Source organism: Artibeus jamaicensis, unplaced genomic scaffold, assembly GCF_021234435.1.
Source record: "Artibeus jamaicensis isolate MK-2021 breed Jamaican fruit bat unplaced genomic scaffold, CSHL_Jam_final scaffold_537, whole genome shotgun sequence".
Classification (NCBI taxonomy): domain Eukaryota; kingdom Metazoa; phylum Chordata; class Mammalia; order Chiroptera; family Phyllostomidae; genus Artibeus; species Artibeus jamaicensis.
The window spans coordinates 46,235,940-46,253,423 of NW_026522047.1; the positions used below are offsets into that span (position 1 = coordinate 46,235,940).

General features: G+C 37.0%; 1 pseudogene; it reads left to right on the plus strand.

Moving 5' to 3' along the window:
• The first annotated feature begins 3,836 nt into the window (after positions 1-3,836).
• On the plus strand, positions 3,837-11,348 carry LOC128626366 (olfactory receptor 7A17-like; annotated as a pseudogene).
• Positions 11,349-17,484: the final 6,136 nt, after the last annotated feature.

Genomic DNA, 17,484 nt, shown 5'->3' on the forward strand with positions numbered 1-17,484 from the left:
AAAATAGCTGTGCAAACACCTTGACCTTTAATACATTGAGGAATGTTTTGGACTTTTGACCTTAAAAGCTGAGTGATAATAAATGTGTGTGGGTTTTTTTTAACATATAATTGACTTTTAACATTATAGTAATTTCATCTGTACTACATAATGATTCACCAAATAAGGCAAGTTACCATGTATCACCACACGCTGTTACCAAAATGTTTTCTTGTGATTAGAACCTTTAGTATTTACTCTCTTGACAAGTTTTAAATATTCAGTACAGTGTTCCTAGATGTAGTCACTATGCTGTAGATTCCATGTCCAGAACTTACTGATATTACAACTGGAAGTTTGTACTGTTTGACCCACTCCAACTGTTTCACCTATGTCCCCATCCCCTACCTGCAGCAACCACACAGTGTTCTCTGTCTATAAGCTCTTGTTTTTAGGCAGAAAGTATATACAGTATTTGAATTTCTATGTTTGACTTATTTCCTTAAATTAGGCACCAGATAACAGAGAGTCTTATATTCTGACTAAATGATTGTGATTAATTCTAAAATTAGTGGAGAGTCAGTGCAGGGTTTATGGCAAGTAACATCCAGAATGAGTATCACCCTGTGGAAAGGACATCCCAGATGAAGTTTTTATCTTCGTGTGATGATATAAAAGTCATGGATAAAAATGATGAAATGGATATAGCATGATAACAGTAGGCAAATTAATAGAGAAAAAGAGGTTACCAGAGGATGAGGTAAGAGAAAATGATGGGTTATTGCTTCATAGATACAGGATTTCTATTTGGGGTGATGAAAATGTAAAGTGGTGATGGTTGGACATTGTGAATGTATTTAATGCTACTAAATTCACATTTAAAGGTGGTTAAAATAGAAAATTGTCTGTTTCTATTTTCTTGCATCTTGGTGAGTATGTTCAGTATTACAATCTTAAATTCTCTGTAATTAGCACATATTTCCATGTGTTCGAGTTTTCTTTCTGAAGACTTTCAGTTTCTATCCAAGCTGCCTCTTTACCATGGTAATTCATGCTAATTGATGGGTTCCTTCCCTGTCTAGGCATCTCTGTAGTGTGGTACTTCTGTACCAGATTACTAGGAAGAGTTCTTGCCATTATTTTCTGGGAAATGGCACTGAGTCTACAGTTTTTGAGCTCTGTGAAATCCCAAAGTTGACCCCATAGCTGCTGTCATTGTAGCAACAATGCTCAAAGGTGGGGATTCCTGGGGTAACCTGAATGACTTTATTGTTTTGCCTTCTTGTTATAGGTGAACTTAGACCTCTGTGAGGTCCCCTCAGCACCCCAACTTGGGATCAGTGACAGAGTGCAATCTTTGCTCAGGGGAAATAGTGACTCTATACTAACCGTTTTTGGCTTTGAGGATAAAGTACTCCACAACCTGTCACCAAGGCTGATGGAAGGTGAGCTTTGGGAGCCTATAGGACAGCAGGACTCAATGGCTCTTTTTCTCTGTCTGGAATGCCAACTGCCTGAAAGCCACAGCTGAGCCCCTGTGCTGTGTCCTTTACAGGGTGCATCATATCTTCTTGCCTCCCCTCTTTGTTCACTCTGGCACACTTCTAAATGTTTCAATGAACAGATCTCTGAGGTATTCATGTACATTGATCAGGGAATCCTTTGTTAAATTATAGCTGTTCAAATTGTTGACATTTCTGGGGGAGAGACCAAGGGGATCTCCCACACTGCCATTTCTCTGACATCACTCCCCTTTACCCATCTTTAAAGTCAGAAGTGTAGCATTTTTAATCCTTGCTCTGATTACAACTCTATCTTCTCCCTTCCTCTTCTACATTCAGAGAACCATGCATATTACATTAGCCTCCTCTATGTAGTTATTGTCCATTGTACCTTTCAAATCTATTTTTAATTATAGTTAACATACAAAATTATATTAATTTCATGTGTATAAAATAGTGATTCAATATTTATATACCTTACAAAGTGATGAGTACAGTAAGTTTGGTAACCACATGTCACCGTACATAGTTATTACAATGTTATTGACTCTATTCCCTATGCTGTACTTCACATCCCCATTACTTATGTTATAACTGGCTGTTTATAATTTCTAATCCCCTTCCTGTTATTCCTCCATCCCACACCCACCCTCTCTAGTAAACATCAGTTTGTTCTCTGTATCTATGAATTTGTTTCTCCTTCATTTTGTTTATTAATTTTCTTTTTTAGATTGCATTTTGCTTTTTCCCCAGTTTGAAGAGATACCTTCTACCATTTCTCAGTATGAATCAGCTGCCAGAGCTCTAGATCCTACTCCAGCCCATGCACTCATGTTTTTTACCTTCTAAGTAATTTATTGAAGTATAATTATATAATACAACTGGAGAATGATAAAAATGTACAATGTGCTTTATAAAAGCCATAAAAATTATAGTCCATACCTCACATTTCCAGTTGTGTATAAGTTAAGAAAGTGCAGAATAAACTTTAACAGCTTCCCAATGTAATTGTTGAAATACAGCCTCAATTTCCTTGTTTCTAAAGGTAAAATAGGATAGGAAATGTAACTTCAGATGAATGTTGTAAGAAATAGATGTGGATATGTTTTGTTGAGTCAAAATAAACTATTCAAAGGTAAAAGTGTATGTATGTACATATGATTATTTGTGTATATTTTATATAAATATGTGTATATAAACAGAGAATCATATATAGACTCACATAATAAGGAAACTAAGAGAAATTTGAAAAAATAAAAATGAATAGAATGAGTATAAAATTTAATATAATACAATTTTAATATAAAATTTAACAGTGGAGAAATTTAGACACAAATATTTAAAGTAAATCCTACACATAAATTAAAATAAATTCCTTTTCTTATACTAATGTTTCAAAATCATAAAATATGAAGCCCATTGACACTTCGACAAGAAGAAATTTTCCACCAGTCATGGAGGCTGAATATCTACAAAATGATTATATGTGTCTTCAACTTAAAGGGGGGAATACAATGCAAAATGCCTTTACCCAGTGGGGTGGGTAAATGAATGAAATGAGACACTTTATCTTAATTTGCTAAAAAAAAGTCTATTGCATAAATTTCCATTTTCAATTATTAATACTAATGTAAAATTAGCACACCAGTGGTTTAAGAACGCAAACATTAATGCTCTTATATTCCTGAGGTCTCATGGGGCTAATGTCAAGATTTTGCAAGGCTAACTTTCTTCTGGAGGCTACAGGGAAGAATCTATTTACATTTCTGTTCCAAGCTGAGATCATAGTGCAAAATATCTAAATATATTTCACGTAAGTAACAAATCTTTCATAGTGAGGGACTAAATGACAGCTCTTGTGATATGAGGTTGTAATTCCAAATTGTTTTGGCCAACGTGTCATTACTTCCAATGTGTAACACTCAGGGTTTAATCAAAGAAACTTAGTTCTCCCCCTTCTTGAAAGAAAAAGTAGCAATTTCTGTGGACAAAAGAGGCCAACTCCCTGCCACAATTCAATATTTAGGAATTTGAGTTTTCTAATTTAGACTGGAATATTGGTCTTAAATTTGGAAAAATTGTAAATGAGGGTTTGAATAAAGTGCTGGGAGGTTAATCTTTTGGAATCCAAAGACTTTATGAGGAAGAACTAGTAAAAATAGGATTCACTGAAATTCCAAGCTGGTCTTTTGGGAATGCAGAATCCAAGAAAATTATCCCTTCTGTCTAGATCCACAGGGAAATCATGCAGTTAGAAGTTGGAATAACAAGATGAAAATGTACCTAATGAGCAGACCTAGGGAGCTGTAAATAGCTCCTCATCTCCAGTCACTCAGATGTGTGACTTTGGGCTGGATGGGACCTGGTTGTTGCTTTTGGAACCCTAAGTTTTTGTATGCTTCCCTCCTTCCTGCTGTCTTGTCTGAGCAGAGAGCTTCAGCCTCCATTGTCATCGTTCCAGGAGGCTGGACTTGCTTCACTGGGAGTCCATCCTTTCAGAGCTCCGGATTAGGTGAGGCCAAGGGTGCAGTAAGTGCTCCAGGAAAGGGTCAGAGAGAGCCAAAGCCAAGCCCATTCACCTGAGGTCTTTTGACAGCCAGCAGCCTATGGTTGTTTGCTTACCTGATTAACTACTTCATGATTTGTTTGTGATGCTAAAAAGAGAAGTAAACATTGAAGTCAGCAACACATGGGTCATTGCTCACAACTCACTAATGGAAGTCCAACTGAGGTGGCAATGAGAGGCATAAAGTATTTCAACTGAAAGCAGAACACGTGCAATGAATGTTGCCACGAAAGGGAGTAGGAAAATAGAGTATTAGGTGTGGAAAACTGTCCAATAAAGTGATGGCAGTTCTTCATTTTTGTCATGGGGCATACTCAGACTGTTTCACATTTATGAGACAGATCCATATTCAATACATGTCTTTCAAATATTACCTTGCAACAATGGTCATGAGACCTACATTCCACAGTATCTTCTTTCATTCTAGGTATTCGGTTAGCATGACAAATAATGTATTTGATAAGTAAAAAGAGGTGTGCTAAATAGCTTAACTTTGCCATGACTTCATTACCTGTGATCTGAATATGTTTGTGGGTTAGTTCTTCATTTGTTACCTCTATTATAAATTGTCTGCCACTTGCTGACAGTTGCAGAGTGGGGTCAACATGCTTTGATTCTGTTTTTTTTATTGCATATTTCTCAACAAGGAATTGGAGGGGGGTTTTTTCCCAACAACTTTGTTGTTTTCATTTAATTCTTTTATGTACATATATTTTTATGTACATATATGTGGAGAATTGTGAGTATTTATTAACTGTGTGGGCTGAAATGTATTAGTCACATTGTATTCTCTCCACTGTTTTTTTATTTTTTACTTTTCTTACTGAAAGTACACAGATGTTACTTTTATATTCTTCATTTGTGAATCCTTGCTATAAACAAACAATGAGAGTGAAGGTTCTTCTGTGTACTTAGCATTAATAAATCACCCTATACACATATTGTCAACACTGTCACATCATCGTTCTTTATTGCTCCTTCGAACTTCTGTGGTTAGCTCTATTTTAACATTGGCATCATGTCCCACCATCCTTGGAAGGCTCTTTTTTTTTGGTTTCTCTTATTTTATTTATTTATTTTCATTTTCAAACAGTAGTTTTCATGTACATTTATGAATTCATCAAAGGCATAACAAACAAAATCAATGCATGTTGGAGGAAGGTATCCACTTAAAAGGCATTTAAAAGACTAACTCATTTTTTGTTGTGACCCCAGGTCTTTTAGAAATTTGTGATTATTTCATAAATATTGGAACTAGTGCAATATGAACATAAATATGCCATATGACTAAGCAATTTTTTTGTTAATTACGTATCCAAAAGAAAGGAGTGCATGGGTATACCAAAAATATGAAGAACATAAACAGAAGCATTATTTTTACTGTTTAACAATCTTTTTATTGCTGTTCAAGTAGTTTTCTGCCTTTTCTCCCCAGCCCTCCCCACCACCACAGCCCTCCCAACCTTTTCCCCCTGTTTCCAGCCCCACCCTTGTTATTGTCCATGTGTCCTTTCTACTTGTTCCTGTAAACCCTTCACCTTTCTCCCCATTATCACCTACCCCCTGTTCTCTTGTCACTGTCAGCCTGTTCTCAATTTCAGGGTCTTTGGTTATATTTTGCTTTCTTGTTGTTTTGTTAATTAAGTTCCTGTTAAATTGGAAGACACTCTTTATAAAGATTTGACTGAGGACTACCTGTCCCTTCCATGAGCAAATGTGAATCCACATATCTCTATGTAGGAAGAAATTGTAATCTAGACACTGCTTTCTCCCTGATTTTAAAAACCTCTTTATAATATTTTTTTATTTCCAAGTCTTTGGCAATTTTATCTGGGATCAGTGGCCCATGTTGATATTGTTAACTTATTATTTCTGTCTTAATATAAATTAGTTTAATTCTCACTTAATTATTTTTATACAATAGTTTTGTGATCAGCGTACTTAACCTAATTACATTTCTGCTGGTAATCTTTATTCCATAAGGTCTTAGTTTCTTTCTTTTAATCTTGTCTTCCTTTATTATGCTCACATACACACCCATGCACTTTTGTACAGATGCATGAACAGCATTCTGGCCCATCAGAAATGCTCTTTATCTATGGTGCAGTTTGTTGTTGTTTTTTTTTTATCTATGTGTCCACTCTTCCTTCCTACTCAACAATACCTATGGTCTTTCCTCCAGTGAAGAATGGTGTAAGATGCTGATCCATTATTTCCTTGTGTACATTAAATTTTGTGGTGTGGCTGTGCAAGTCACACTTGAAATATAAGGTATACTTTTTCAATACATTGCTATTATAACAATATATGAAAATATTTTGGGATTGTTATGTTAAAACTCTGGTTCTCTACCAGGGGCAACATATTCTTCCCCTAGGGGCCAAGATCAATCTTTTGAGACAGTTTTGGCTGTCACATGAGAGGTGTCAGTAAAGTTCAGGGATGCTCTGAAAATCTTGCAATGGCCAGGAGAGACCACCCCTCTCACACAATCACCTGGCCCAGGATGTCAGTTCTGCAGACACTGAGGAGCCCTGAGCTAGAGACCCAGGTCCTTGTAGTGTGTGTAGCTGCCTTCAGACTGTTCTTCCAATGTTGTAACTTCACAGTTCTGCCAGGAAAAAACAGAGCACCCCTTTGCTACCTGTTTACAAGTCTGCACCCCAGTCAGTGTGACATTTTTCTAAGTTTTTCTCCAGGCTGCCAGTTGTGAAAGAACTTTTTTGTTGTTTGCTGAAGTTTTTCTGATTTTGATCAAAGATCCATATTTGGTGATTTTTGAATAATTTGAACATTACTATATGCTTGCTATTTTTTCATAATCAGCCTTTTCAATGATTTTAGAAAATTGTGGTGGTTGGATGTAGCAGAGGGTAAAAGGAGAGATAAATGTTGACAGAAGGAGACCTGACTTGGGGCACTGAACACACAATACAACATACAGGTGATGTATTAGAGAGTTGTGTACCTGAAACCTACATAATTTTATTAACCATTGGCACCCCAATAAGTTCAATAAAAATTAAGAACATGAAAACAAAAATAAATAAAAATTATTATTTCTTAATGACTATAGAAGTGTTTTGGCCATAATAATGTTTTGCCTCTTATTTGTTAAATATGTCTGTGTTTTTACTACTGAGTCTCTTGACTTGATTAGGGTGGTTTTGCCCACACATCAACAGTAATATATAGTTTTTCATCTCTTCACCAAAAAGATCTGGTTACTCTCCCAGTGAGTAGGGAATCTTACAGATTTTACATAACAGGACAGAGGTAGGGGATCAACTTCATTTTCTTCCAGGTGAATGTTTGCTTTTCCAGCTTTTATACAATCCAACCTTTCCAAATATGTAGTAATAGAACCTTACCATGTGTTAAATGTACTTATATCCTGAGGCCTAATTCCTGATTCATCCAACAAATAAAATTGAGCCTCTGCTTTGCCACCATGTCTAGGAACATCAGACATTACCTTCTGTGTCTGTGTCTTTGTCAACGTACTTACAAATGCATGTTGGTATTTATACATTATTTTCATTACTTTTTGATGCTCCCCTCATTTTCTTGAACACAGTTGCTAAATTGCTTTGTTTAACCAGGTTTTATTTTCACTGCTGTTCCTTTCATTACTTCAGTATTAGTTAAGCAGGTTCCTAGGTAAGTGCACAAATATATATACACACATTTGTAAAAATACAGAGGTGAACAAGGCAGGTGAAGCACTGCTTATTCAGATGTGGCATTGTTTTGTTTTGTTTTTAACTCAGACAGTTTTTAAAAATTTTTTAATTTGGAAATTTAATTATTGTCCATTTTTCTCTCCGCATTACTTTTTGTTGTTGTTCCAGTGCAATTAGTTGTCTCTATTAATGTCCCCAACACACACTCCTCCTCACAGCCTTGTGATGGTGAAGGCACAGTATGGTGAAATAAATGTTTGCATGGTAATGTGCTTGGGCTTAAGTCACATGAAGAAAGTTACTCAGTGTAAAAAGATGGATTGTCATGGTGTGTGCAGGCTTTATTTGTCATGTCCTGGGGAGGCTTTTGCATGTTGGATGAAGACTAGAACCAGAATGAGACAGTGCCTATTGATTTGCCAAAAATGAGATCCAAACCTAAAGTCCAAGAAAGAAAAGGGGCCATCTGAGAAAAGTGAGGGAGGGGTTTGTTTCATCTGCATTTTAACCTTATAAAAACCCACTCATCAAATATAGGAGAGGCACAGAAAAAGCAGTCTTCTACTTGATATTAAAGAGATTTCTTTTGATAAAATACTAGTTCATGCTTTTGCTTAGTTTTCACTTGGGGTAGTGAATCTGCAAGGTGTTTCCACATCATGTGCAGATACCTACACATGTGTTTTGGACAAATATGTCTTTTCTCCTTTATTATTTTTACTTGACTTGAAGGGAGTGTACTTAGAATTGGAAAGGTGCCAGAATCTAAAGACATTTCTTCCTCATCATCTCTCAGAGATCACCTGAGCTTGTTATCAATAGATATTTTTTATTCCTCATGTCCAGTTTATTCTTCTCTCTTCCTATACATTTACATTTCCTTAAATACAGGGCATAAAATGGAGATTCCACTCTGGAATTCCAAGCCTATTTGTGCATGCTGACTTACTGTACCAGTATTGAGATAGTATGTCTAAATTCTTTTTGGATAAGATACTTGATCTGGACAGCTTGAGTTGTATGTCCTCATAGCCTAAATAGTGAGTGAGACAAACATGGAGACCACACACATGAGGAGGCCATGGTGTGTGTGCCCGTGTGTGCCTCGTAAACTGAGAGCAGTGCTCAGAGTAGGGATACCTGGACTCATTTATTCCAGGGGGACTTTTGACAAAGTGGGCAGAACTCTTTCAAGAGAAAGAACTAAGTAGGAGATTCTTTTCAATTCACAGAATGTTTTTGCAACTGGAGTAGTAAGTACCAGGTTTACATAATTGGGTACAGGGAACTCTCTGCGACTTGAAGTTCCAAGAGCAACACAAGGCTCCATTGTTTTTATTATTTATTTATTTAACCAGTTGTTTTTAAACTTTCTTTTATTTAATTATTTTTCGAGTACAGTATTCTGTCTTTTACTCCCATCCCAGCCCACACTTTCCCATGCTCCCCATCTCCCTCCCATTTCCACCCCCCCAGTTGTCATCCATGTGTCCTTTATACCAGCTCCTGCAAATCCTTCCTCTTTTTCCCCTGAAATTCCCTCCCGTCTCCCCTCTGGTCCCTGTCCCCCTGTTCTCTATTTCAGTGTCATTGTTTCCATTTTGCTTGCTTGTTTGGTTGTTTAGCTTCCTGTTAAAGGTGAGATCATGTGGTATTTGTCTTTCACCGCCTGGCTTATTTCACTCAACATAATGCTTTCCACTCCATCCAAGCTGTTTTTAATATTCTCTAACACCATCTGTCCTGCCCCTGACACACTAGCTGGTTCTGAGCCTTGATTTTCTAAAACCACCATCTTCCTCAAGGACTTTGCACTGTCTGTTCTTCTGCCTTGCAAACACTATCTCCCCCTTAGGTTCCCACTTAGTCTTCTTTGAGCTGCCTGTTAAAGTGTTGCCTATTGGCTAAACCTTGACTAATCTCTACAAAAAAGAACACCCTCAGCATGGATAGCCCTGGAGAACTTCACAGTAAGTGAAGTAAACCTGTCAGAGAAAGACATATACCATATGATTTCACTTACCTGTGAAGTCTGATGAACAAAATGATTTAACAAGCAAAATAAAGACATATGGATAGATAAACCACAGGATGACAGCTATTGAGTGAGAGTTTAGGGGGTGGGGGATTGAGCAAAAGAAAAAGGGCTCATGAATATGGAAAACAGTGTGTGGTTGTGGGAAAGTAGGGAATATCAGGGGGTTAAATGGTAATAGGAAAATTGCAATAAAATTGAAAAAAATAAGAAGCATCCTCTCTCAACTCTCTCCATGTAGTGTGATTTACTTTTCAATATAACATCTGCACCATTGGATATGTTATGGTATTATTTTCTGTTTGATTATATTCTTTGTTCATTTTTAGTTTGTGGAGACTTTTGTTTTTCATTATCCCATTCTCTAAACAGTGGCTGGTAGAGTTCTAAAGTCAAATTAGGAGTATATTCCTCAAATACATAAACAATATCCCCAATAAAATAGCAATATACATGGTGTTTGAAGAATGAATTGATGGTAGAAACAGGAATTCTAATGAGCAATGGCAGTAGACAAGCCTTAATGGAAACCACATCCTAACCCAAATTCAAAATTATTTTTTGCATTCTAAAAGAAAAATGTAGCATTTATTATCAGTTACTAATGTGAAAATTAGTTATTCATTTTTTTCTATTTCTTTGGTAGTCACCTGCCCCACATGGAACCAGGCAATGTTACACAAATTTCAGAGTTTCTTCTCCTGGGACTATCAGAGGAACCAGAACTGCAGCCCATTCTATTTGGGCTCTTCCTCTCCATGTACCTGATTACTGTGTTGGGAAACCTGCTCATCATGCTGGCCATCAGCTCAGACTCCCACCTCCACACACCCATGTACTTCTTCCTTTCCAACCTGTCTTTGGTAGACATCTGTTTCACCTCCACCACTATCCCAAAGATGCTGGTGAACATCCAGACACAAAGAAAAGCCATCACTTATGCAGGCTGCATCACCCAGATGTATTTTTATATACACTTCGCAGTGTTGGATGACTTCATCCTTACTGTCATGGCCTATGACAGGTATGTGGCCATCTGTCATCCCCTGCACTACACAGTCATCATGAACCCACGCCTCTGTGGGCTCCTGGTTCTGGGGTCCTGGATCATTAGTATTCTGAATTCCTTGTTAGAAAGCTTAATGGTGTTGCAGCTGTCCTTCTGCTCAGACTTGGAAATCCCCCACTTTTTCTGTGAAATCAAAGAGGTGGTCCAACTTGCCTGTTCTGACACCTTACCTAATGACATTGTGATGTACTTTTCAGCAGGGCTGCTGGCTGGTGGACCTTTTACTGGGATCCTATATTCTTACTCTAAAATAGTGTCTTCCATATGTGCAATCTCATCAGCTCAGGGGAAGTATAAAGCATTTTCCACCTGTGCATCTCACATCTCAGTTGTCTTCTTATTTTATGGTACAGTCCTAGGAGTGTATCTTGGCTCTGCTGGTACCCACAACTCACAGTTAAGTGCAACAGCCTCAGTGATGTATACTGTAGTCACACCCATGCTGAACCCCTTCATCTACAGTCTCAGGAACAAGGACATAAAGAGGGCCCTGAAAAGATTCCTTGGTAGGTAAGCTTTTCAAAGGCCTACTGTACATTGCTGAAGAAATTCCCCCAAATGTTCAAAGCTTCAGAGCAAGAATTACTGAAATAAGTTAATACAATCTTTGGACTGTATGTAATTAGAAATTCTCATGTATCTCATGGGTTCAGATGAATTACATTAGCATAATTATTCTTATTAAATTCCTAGTAATATTTCTGTTGTTTTACTGAAAGAGTAGTCATGTATCATACTACTCTTCTGGACTAAAATACAGTTGGATACTGAGGTCATGTACATAATTTTGTTGTGGAGGAACATCTGAGAATACAGTTTTTACTTACATGGTCATCATTATTTTCTGTAGCACTACATTTACTATGCTTCTTGATAATGTAGACTTGAACATGCTGGTAGGTTTTATAGCTGGTCTCCTGGGTTTATATACTTCATTGTGTTATTCAGCTGTGTGTCCACATGCCTATGTAGCCCCTGGGCAAAATTGACTATCAAATCCATGTTTCCAAGAAAAGTCTAGTAAGAAATATACATTTTGATATATAGACTGATCGAATAGGTAACAGATGACCATCTATACAATGAACCAAAAAGTGCCAGACAACTTATTATTATACAAAATATTTTTCATGCTGCACATCTACTCACTGAAGTGTGGAATATGATATCCATGTGTGAGGAGTGAAGAATTACATACAGTATTTTCTGTTTTTATCATTACATTAGCCAAGATTCAAATGAAGGAGAGAATCCTAGAAGCAGCAAGAGATAAGGGGACAGTCACCTACAAAGGAGTCCCCATCAGACTGTCAGCAGATTTCTCAAAAGAGACCTTACAGGCAAGAAGGGGCTGGAAAGAAATATTCCAAGTCATGAAATCTAAAGACCTACAACCAAGATTGCTCTATCCAGCAAAACTTTCATTTAGAATGGAAGGACAAATAAGGTGCTTCTCAGATAAGATCAAATTCAAGGAGTTCATCATCACCAAGCCCTTATTATATGAAATGTTAAAGGGACTTATCTAAGAAAAAGAAGTTAAAGAAACATGAACAGTGAAAGGACAACAAGCTCACAGTTATTAACAACCACACCTAAAACGAAAGCAAACTAAAAGGACAGCTAGATCAGGAGTGGAAACATAGAAATGAAGATCTCAAGGAGGGTTAGCAACAGGGGAGTGGGAGGAGGAGAAGGGGGGAGAAGGTACAGAAAATAAGTAGCATAGACAGTAGATAGAAAATAGATGGGGGGGCAAGAATAGCATGGGAAATATAGAACCTAAAGGACTTGAGACACATGGACATAAACTAAAAGGGGGTAATGGTGGGGATGGGGGGGCAGGGTGGAGGGGAATGAAGGGGGGAATAGAACAACTGTAACAGCATAATCAATTTAAAAAATAATAAAATAAAATAAAATAAATAAAAAAAAGAAATATACATTTTGATATATAGACTGATCAAATACGTAACAGATGACCATCTATCTATACAATGAACCAAAAAGTGCCAGACAACTTATTATTATACAAAATATTTTTCATGCTGCACATCTGCTCACTGAAGTGTGGAATATGATATCCATGTGTGAGGAGTGAAGAATTACATAGAGTATTTTGTGTTTTTTTCTGAAGTATTTTCTTGATTCTGCTTGCAAACTTTCAATGTGCTCTCTACAAATGGACTCCTTCCAATGCTCTAAGTGAAATATCTCCCCTTTTCCAAATGTTTCCAAATCCACCAAAGGGACAGTGAGTGACCAATATAAATATCATATAATATATACCTCATTTATACTCAGGAATGTCTTCAGTCTTTGTGATTAAAGGACAAATTACACGGGAGCTAAAATTCCGCCTAGTCATGTGAAAAGGGATCACCAATTTTCCTGCAAAAATGTACACATCATTCCACCCTGTCCTGACTGCCTGGAAGAAAAACTCAGTGGACTTGCTTTAATGCAGTTATCTGAAATATATGTGAATAAATGCACAATCTGAACGCTTTCCTCTCTCATTACAAATGTTAAAAGTAAAAAGTAGCAGATTTTTATAATTACCCTCAGTTTTGTTTCTTTTTTTGTTAATTTTCACATTATTGATTTTATTTTTTTTAATTGTTATTTAGTTATTTTTCAAGTACAGTTTTTTGTCTATTTCTCCCATCCCAGCCCCCCCCCCCCGCCCCGTCTCCACACCTCCCTCCCATCCCCCTGCCCCAGTCCTCATCCCTGTGTCTTTAATACTTGTTACTCAAAATCCCTCCCCTTTTTTCCCTTAAATTCCCTTCCCTCTTCCCTCTGGTCACTGTCCCCTTGTTCTCTATTTCAGTGTCTTTGTTTTTTTTCTGCTTGCTTGTTTGTTTTGTTGTTTAGCTTCCTGTCAAAGGTGAGATCATATGGTATTTGTCTTTCAGCACCTGGCCTATTTCACTCAGCATAATGCTTTCCAGTTCCATAAATGTTGTTGCAAAGGGTAGTAGCTCCTTCTTTCTCTCTGCAGCATAGAATTCCATTGTGTATATGTACCACTATTTTTTTATCCATTCATTTACTGACGGTACCTAGATTGCTTCCAGCTCTTGGCTATTGTAAATTTTGCTGCTACAAACATTGTGGTGCATAGGCTCTTTGATATTGTTTTAGTATTCTTAGGATATAATCCTAGCAGTGGAATTGCTAGGTCAAAAGGCAGGTCGATTTTTATTTTTGTGAGAAAATTCCATATTATTTTCCATAATGGTTGTACCAGTCTGCAATCCCACCAGAAGTGAACTAAGGACCCCTTTTCCCCACAACCTCTCCAACATTTGTTGTTTGTTGCTTTGTTTATGACATCCATTCTGACTGGTGTAAAGTGGTATCTCATTGTGGTTTTAATTTGCATTTCTCTGATAGCTAAACATATTGAGCATCTCTTCATGCGTCTCTGGATATTCCATATGCCCTCCTTGGAGAAGTGTCTGTTCAAGTCCTTTTCCCATTTTTAATTGGGTTGGTTATCTTCTTAGAGTGGAGTCGTGTAAGTTCTTTGTATATTTTGGAAATTAAACCCTTTTCTGAGGTATCATTGGCAAATATGTTTTCCCATACAGTTGGTTGTCTTTTTATTTTAATACTATTTTTTTAGCCATGCAGAAGTTTTTTATTTTGATGAGATCCCATTTGTTTATTCTTTCTTTTATGTCCCTTGCTCTAGGGGACATATCAGTAAAAAAGTTGCTGCGTGAAATATCTGAGATTTTCTTGCCAATGTTCTCCTCTAGGACTTTAATGGTGTCATGGCTTATATTTAAGTCTTTTATCCACCTTGAATTTATTTTGGTGTATGGTGTAAGTTGGTGCTGAAGTTTCATTTTTTTGCATGTAGCTGTCCAGTTCTCCCAACACTATTTGTTGAAGAGGCTATCTTTACTCCATTTTATGTTACTGTCCCCTTTGTCGAATATTAATTGACTGTAGAGAGTTGGGTTGGTTTCTGGGCTCTCTGTTCTGTTCCACTGGTCTATGTGCCTGTTTTTATGCCAGTACCAGGCTGTTTTGATTACAGTGGCCTTGTAATACAGTTTGATATCAGGTATTGTGATCCCTCCTTACTTTGTACTTTTTTTCTCAAAAGTACAGCTGCTATTCAGGGTCGTTTATGGTTCCATATAAATTTTTGAAGTGTTTGTTCTTTGTGAAATATGCCATTGGTACTTTAATAGGTATTGCAGTGAATCTGTATATTTCTTTGGGTAGTATGAACATTTTAATGATGTTAATTCTTCCAATCCATGAACAAGGTATATGTTTCCATTTGTTTTTGTCTTCCCTGATTTCTTTCTTCAGTGCTGTGTAGTTTTCTGCATACAGGTCTTTTACCTCCTTGGTTAGGTTTATTCCCAGATATTTTATTTTTCTTTTTGCCATGTCGAATGGGATTTTTTTCTTGATTTCTAACTCTGATGATTCATTGTTAGTATACAAAAATGCCTTTGATTTCTGGATATTGACTTTGTATCCTGATGTTTTGCCAAATTCATTAATTAGTTCAAGCAGTTTTTGGGTAGAGTCTATAGGATTTTCCATGTACACTATCATGTCATCTGCAAACAGTGACAGTTTTGTTTCCTCCTTTATGATTTGGATGCCTTTTATTTCCTTTTCTTGCCTGATTGCTGTGGCCGAAACTTCCAAAACTATATTGAATAGAAGTGGTGAAAGTGGACATCCTTGTCTTGTTTCTGATCTTAGTGGAAAAGCTTTTAGTTTTTGCCCATTGATTATGATATTGGCTGTAGGTCTCTCATATATGGCCTTTATTATGTTGAGGAATGCTCCCTCTATTCCCACTTTGCTGAGTGTTTTTTATCATAAATGGGTGTTGTACCTTATCAAAAGCTTTTTCTACATCTATTGATATGATCATGTGGTTTTTGTCTTTGCTTTTGTTTATATGATGTATTACATTTACTAATTTGTGAATATTGAACTTTGCTTTGTCATACCTTCATGTACACATGATCACTCATACTAGAGAAGGATTTTATAAATGTAAAGAATGTCAGAAACATGTTATTTCCCCCAGTTCATTTTGGGTACATGAAAGATTAACACTGGGGAGAAACCCTATAAATGTAAACACGTGGTAAAGCCTTTAGTTACACTCTTCTTTCCAGTTACATGGAAGAACTCATAGTGGAGAGAAACCCTATGAATGCAAGGACTGTGGGAGAGCATTCTCCCAACACCAAATCTTAAAGTACACACAAGACAGCACACTGGAGAGAAACCCTATAAATGTTGATAAGCTGATAAAGCCCATAAAGATCACAGTTCCTTTGAAACACACAAAAGACTTCATACTGGAGAGAAATCCCAAGAATGTCAGCAATGTGAGAAAACCTCCAATAACCAAAGGTTAAAAACACACATGAGCCTGCACACCCGAGGGAAACTCTATGAATATGTACAATGTGGAGATGCCTTTATACATTTTTGTCCTTTCAAAAACACGAAAGTGGCACATGAGAGACCCTGTGAATGGAAGCAATGTGGTAAAGCCTCCAGAGATTACAATTCTTTAGAAACACACAGAAGAACCCATGTATCAGAGAAGCCCCATAAACCTAACCATTGCAAGAACTTCAGATGTTATTGAGGTCACTGAGACAATACAAAAAGTTACAGAGAGAAATCGTATGATGTAAGCAATATGGTAGCAGTTTTATTTCTCACTTAGCTTGAAATACACAAAAGAACTCACACTGGAGAAAAATTCTATGAATGCAGACCTTGTGGAAAAATCTTTATTTGCCACACAAGTGAAGACATGGGAGGGCACAGGGTAGAGATATTATATCAATGTAAAAAATATGCAAAGACTCTAGTCATGCCAGTTCCTCTCAAAGGCCAAAAAGGACTTATTGGGTAAATCTTGAGTATAAACTGTGGGAAAGATGTCAGTTGGTCCACATCTTTACACATGTGAACTCCCACCAAAAAGAAATACAAATGTAAGTAACGAAGGCAAGCTTGATGGAAATTAACCCATCTATAATGTTCCATAAAACTTTCAACATGAGAGAGCTGTTCATAAAGTTGTAAATATACCATGTTTATCAAGCCTCTATTTTAAAAGACATCACTGCAATGCGAATTCCTAATTACTTTCAGAAATGAGTATTAAAGAGAGGAAATTCTGCATGTCCACTTCACCAAGAGCACCTACGATTAATAGCTAGAGGTATTTTATTAAAACATTTTTTTAAATAAATTTATTTATTTTTTTTGAATTAATTATGCTGTTACAGTTGTTCTATTCCCCCCTTCATTCCCCTCCACCCTGCCCCCCCAACCCCACCATTACCCCCCTTTAGTTTATGTCCATGTGTCTCAAGTCCTTTAGGTTCTATATTTCCCATACTATTCTTGCCCCCCCCCCATCTATTTTCTATCTACTGTCTATGCTACTTGTTTTCTGTACCTTCTCCCCCCGTCTCCTCCTCCCACTCCCCTGTTGCTAACCCTCCTTGAGATCTTCATTTCTATGTTTCCACTCCTGATCTAGCTGTCCTTTTAGTTTGCTTTCGTTTTAGGTGTGGTTGTTAATAACTGTGAGTTTGTTGTCCTTTCACTGTTCATGTTTCTTTAACTTCTTTTTCTTA